The sequence below is a fragment of the Castor canadensis genome, chromosome X (assembly GCF_047511655.1).
Source record: "Castor canadensis chromosome X, mCasCan1.hap1v2, whole genome shotgun sequence".
Lineage (NCBI taxonomy): Eukaryota > Metazoa > Chordata > Mammalia > Rodentia > Castoridae > Castor > Castor canadensis.
This window is the reverse complement of record NC_133405.1, coordinates 44,864,178-44,869,598: the sequence shown is the minus strand read 5'-3', so window position 1 is coordinate 44,869,598 and position 5,421 is coordinate 44,864,178. Positions and strand designations below refer to the sequence as shown.

Sequence of the window (5,421 nt, the reverse complement as noted above, 5' to 3'; positions counted from 1 at the left end):
AAGTCATACTTGCTTGTTAGACTAGAATTGGTAGAGTTGGTCCATAATTCCGCTAGACCTGAGGCCTTGCCACCACCTCCCTTCATTGTTGCTGCTTGAGTTTCAATCTCCTGTATTTGTTTCCTGATACACATATCCATCCCAGTGCTTTGGTATGAGCGAAATGCTTCCGTGAGTGAGCTCTTCCAGGCTGCTCGGGGACACACCTACTTCCCTAGTAAGATCTCTCTGATGCCAATTATCTGCTTATCTATTGCCTACAGTTAAACTTTACCAACGTGCTACACACTGGTCCAGATGTCCTCTCCTTGCACAATAAATGTTTATTGGATTTAGCTTCCTGGAAACTTCCCAGATTGCCTAATCTGCTTCAGTAGGTCTGGCCCTCCTTGGTGATGTTTTAGGGTTGCCAGGTGTCTGGTTAAGACAAAAACAATATAGCATTTCAGCTACCTGTCCAGTAAAAATACCAGACATGTGACTGTCTTTTTAATGCCAATTAAATAAATTGTAGGATTTTGTAAAGAACTTTTATACACATAAGACGCACAATAATGAAAGCTGGAAATTGTTTTAATTTCATTCCTATATTATGTATTTTCAAAATTAGGACTTCAGATACTTATCCAATGTGTCTAGAAATTTTGCAGATACTATTTAACAATCTATCCTATTCTTTCTTCAACCACATCTTAACATAGGAAAAACTATAGAGAAGAAGTCAGTTTGTACCTTAAAAATAAGTTTAATGACATAAAGAAAGGTATGTTGAGCACCTGCTTTAGTGATTTGAGTGCAGCTTTAAAGGAAATGCGACAAGGTGTGGCTCAAGTGGTAGAATGCTTGCCTAGCAACTGTGAAGCTCTGAGTTCAATCATGAAGAAGGAAATGCAATGGTTGCTAATAACTCCACTTCTAAAAGGAAAGGCGAAGCCTAGCAAGAAGAGAACTTTTGAAAAAATAACTGCCTTATTTCAGAAAAACATCATCATCATCTTTATGTGAATATACAAGTTCTTCACTTGGCCTCAGTTGACACATGAGGTTAATGACCTCTTGTTACTGCCTCCCCCACCAATGCCAGCAAATACCAAGTGACAATTCTAATCTTAATTGCTCACTGAGCAGTATATAGAGAAAGCCAAGTAGGGAACCCAAACTTTCATTTCAAATAACCAGCAATGATCCTTCCACCTTTCCCCATGGTGTCAGTGGAAACCACTGTGAATGAAAAACCAGAACTTCCTACAGTAACAAGAGGTCATTAACCTCATGTGTCAACTGAGGCCAAGTGAAGAACTTGGACTTGTATATTCACATAAAGAAGGAGCCCCACCCTTACCCTTTCTATTGAGGCATCAGAGAAATCCAGCTAAAAATAAAAGGATCAAGTGAGATTCAGAATCTCATGATATAATATGAAAATTCCCAGGTTTTGATAATAAAGCACTCATTTCAAGAACCTGCTCACGCCTGTAATCCTAGCTACTCAGGAGGCAGAGATCAGGAGGATCACAGTTCAAAGACAGCCCAGGCAAATAGTTTGTGAGACCCTATCTCAAAAACACCCAACACAAAAGGGCTGGTGGAGTGGCTCAAGGTGTAGGCCCTGAGTTCAAGCCCCAGTATCGCAAAAAAAAAAAATTAAGGCTATGATAAAAGTATTTCTAGACTCAATTACAAACACATTTGAAACAAATGAAAAAATAGAAAATCTCAGAAAAAATAGAAGACATAGGCAGAAACAAATAGAAATTTTGTAACTTAAAAATATAATAATTAAAACTGAAAAAGCTCAGTGGATGAGCTAAACAGAATGGAAGGGATAAATCAACAATAACATAGAACAAAAGAAAATTCTAATCCAAACAACAGAGAACAAGTAGACTGAAAGTTAAAGAGCAGAAACTCAAGGACTCATGGACCTATAACAAAAGATCTAACACTCATGTCATCAGAGTTCAATAAAGACAGGAAAAAGTGAGAGAAACTGAAAAAAATACTCAAAGTTGAAACCTTCCCAAATTTGTCAAGAAATGCAAACCTATACATAAGATTCAGGAAGATGAACAAACTTTAAACAAGATGAACTGGAAGAAAATCCACGCAGTCACTTCACAATTAAACTTCCAAAAACTAAGAACTAAAGGAAAACCCTTGAAATCATCTGGAGAAAAACAATGTATTGCCTATGGGGGAAAACAATTCTAATGACAGCAGACTTAAAATAAGAAACCATGGAGGCCAGGAGGAAGTGGCACAACACAGTTTACAAAAAAATTTACCAAACCACAATCCTACAGAAATAAAACAGCCTCCAGAAATGAAAAGAATGAAGACATTTTCAGATAGGGGCAAACTAAGAGAATCTGTTGCTAGCAGACATTCTCTAAAAGAATAGCTAATCTACACAAGGGAGTATTAGCCCACCATAAAGAATAAAATTATGTTGTTTGAAGGAAAATGGATGGAACTGGAAATCATCATGTTAAGTGAAATAAGCCAGACTGAGAAAGACAAATGTTCTCTCTCATATGCAGAATCTAGTCCAAAAAATGACAAGAATATAAAATGGGAAATACTATTTGGGGTGGGAGCCAGCAGGAGTGGGGAGGGTGAAAGGAGAGGGTGAGGAGGTGAATATGATTGAAGCACTTCATATGCATATATGAAAATAAAATAATGACACCCATTGAATTGTGCAAGGATGGGGATAGAAAATAAATATGGAAAGGAAGAATTTGATAAAAGCTCATTATATGCATGTATAGAAATATCACAACTGATATTTGCTGATAAATATATTTTCATAGGGCAAAAAAAAGAATTGTTAGCAGATGTTCTCTAAACAGAGGAGATGATACAAGAAAGAAATTTGGGTTAACAAAGAAAGGACGCAGTAAGAATGTCTTACACAGTAAAAACAATGTGAGAAAATACCATAGGTTTTTTTTCTCTTCTTGAATTTTCTGAATTACTTTGACAGTTGAAACTGGAATTATTACAGCCTAATGTGTGGTTCTAAATATATATAAATGAAATTCATAAGACAATTATAAACAGGGAAGTATAAAGAGACATTAAAAGAGAGAAGATTTCTACACTTCACTCAGACTTGGTAAAATAACACCACCAATACACCGTGATAAGTTACACATATATAATGTAAAACTTCACTCAGCGACGAAAATACATACAAAGAGATACATCATAAAACACTAGATAAATCAAAATAGAGATCCAATAAATGCTCGAGTAACCAATAGGAAGTCAGGAATAGAAAGGGATGGTAAACAAAGATAAAAGGGCCCAGCTGGGCCTGGGGAGAGCACACTACAGCTCCCTATACAGCTATAGGGAACACTGAGGCCCAAAGTGATGCTACCAAGAAATGAGAAGTATAAATTTCCTCTTGCACTTCTAGATGGCAAGGTTCTGGTTTGTATAGAGAGAAAACATTGGGACTTGGCAAGATGATTGGCACTGGAGGATTTCACTTGCCCAGAAATAAACCAGACTGGCAAAGACACAAGACATGTAATAGCACTGGAATATTAAGAAAATAGCCTATTATTTTCAGAGCTTAAATTTTTAATCAGAAAGCTGCAAAAAGACTATCAAAAAGTAGACAGAACTCAAAAAATTTGGTTATTTAGGAGTCCTTCTGTTTTATGGATCTGGTCTGACTGACTTCAAGAGAAGAAATTACAGATTCATAGTATTAGGAAGACTAGGAATAGATTTATAACCTCAGACCAGAATGGCACTTTCAAAAATCAACTGTCAGGCCGGCGAAGTGTCTCAAGTGGTAGTGCGCCTGCCTAGCAAGTGTGAGGCTCTGAGTTCAAATCTCAGTACCACAAAAAATGGTATGAATCTGAATGTCAGGTGTAAGGGAATATATACACGAAAACAAATATTTTCATGGTGATATAAAAGCAGCAAATTTACTTTGGGATTACAAAATTCCAGATGGGGTTACTTTACAGATTATGACTTCTTACAGAAATCATCCCAAATGGGAATGATAACCAGTATCAAGAAAATCCTAGAAAGGGCCATAATGGAACAATAGAGTCCACCAGCTTCAATGCCCACAAGGTAATGCCCTGTCAAGACGATGTGATGTTGAAAGACTCAGATACTATATACTGCAGTGATTACATGGGAAGTTTTCCTGGAACAGAACCTGAAGGACCCTGTGGGTATCTACACAGCTAAAACAACCCTCTTGGATGATATCCCTGAATCGCTGCTTCAATGAACTCCTTCTGGAAGCACTTGCTAGAGTGAAACCCAGTGTCTCTGAAGTTCCCTACTTGAATGGCAGTAAGCCTGGAAGGGAATTAAAGGATTAGAAACTCATTCCTACCAAATCATGAAAATTCAGATTTTCCCACCATGAGATAAAATCAACCAAGTGTGAAAGTGAAATTGGCCAATTTTTGTCATGTGTCCCTAGTTTAGCACATGATGAAAAGCCAAACTATCAAATTGTCAAGAAAATTCTGAATCCAGATGCGATGCCTTTTGGACCACTGGAATTTTCCATAATAGGACCAAATGTGAATGTACACACAACAGACAATCAAAAAGTTGACTCAGGAAAGGCTACAACAAAGCAAAACAATCAGATGCAAAATAGCTTAATTAATAGAAAAGAGAAGTCCAGGTTTGTGTACATCCAAGAAGCCCAAAAAAAGAAAAAAAGTCCATGAAGAGAGAAGTGCTATGGGACATGTAGAGAAGGGCAAAAAGCTGATTGGATTGATGCACAATGAAGCAGCTCCAGAAAACACAAGAAGACAAAAGTATTGTGAATCTCAAGAACTTTGGAATGAAGTAAAGTTTCCCACAAAAGTCCAGCTGTATCCAACTCCCAAGTTCACTTTATGAACCCCATCAAAATTCTACTCAGCCAGGTATATTCCACAAGTAAAGATCTCCATTCTGGTGCACATACTCTTCCACAGTTGGTATTGGGGTCACAGACTTAGGAAGTTCTACTAGACTTTGACCCACAATTTTGCAGCTGACTCTGAGTAAAGAGACAAAGGCAGTTATGTATTATAATAGCTTCATCATACTTTTCCTTTTGATGTCAGTATGTCTTGCTTTATATTTTCTCAGAAGATATTAAATAAAATCTTTCTGAACATTAAAAATAAAGAGAACAAACCAACAAAAAATAAAATGGCATACTTAAACATGAATATATTGATAATTATTTCAAATTTAGAGTCTAAATATAACAATTAAAAGACAAAGATTAGCAGACTAGATGAAAAATATAACTCAGTGATATGCTGTCTAAAGAAAGCTCACTTCAAATATACCTATATAGGAAGATTGAAAGTAGAAGGATGGTAAGAGTCATATTATGCATACATGAATCAAAGGAAACAAAAGTTGTCATATATC

The 5,421-nt window shown here is 36.5% G+C and overlaps 1 pseudogene; it reads left to right on the top strand.

Annotated features, from left to right (window-relative positions):
* Positions 1-3,378: 3,378 nt before the first annotated feature.
* On the top strand, positions 3,379-4,718 carry LOC109701765 (serine/threonine-protein kinase VRK2-like; annotated as a pseudogene).
* The last annotated feature ends 703 nt before the right edge of the window (positions 4,719-5,421 follow it).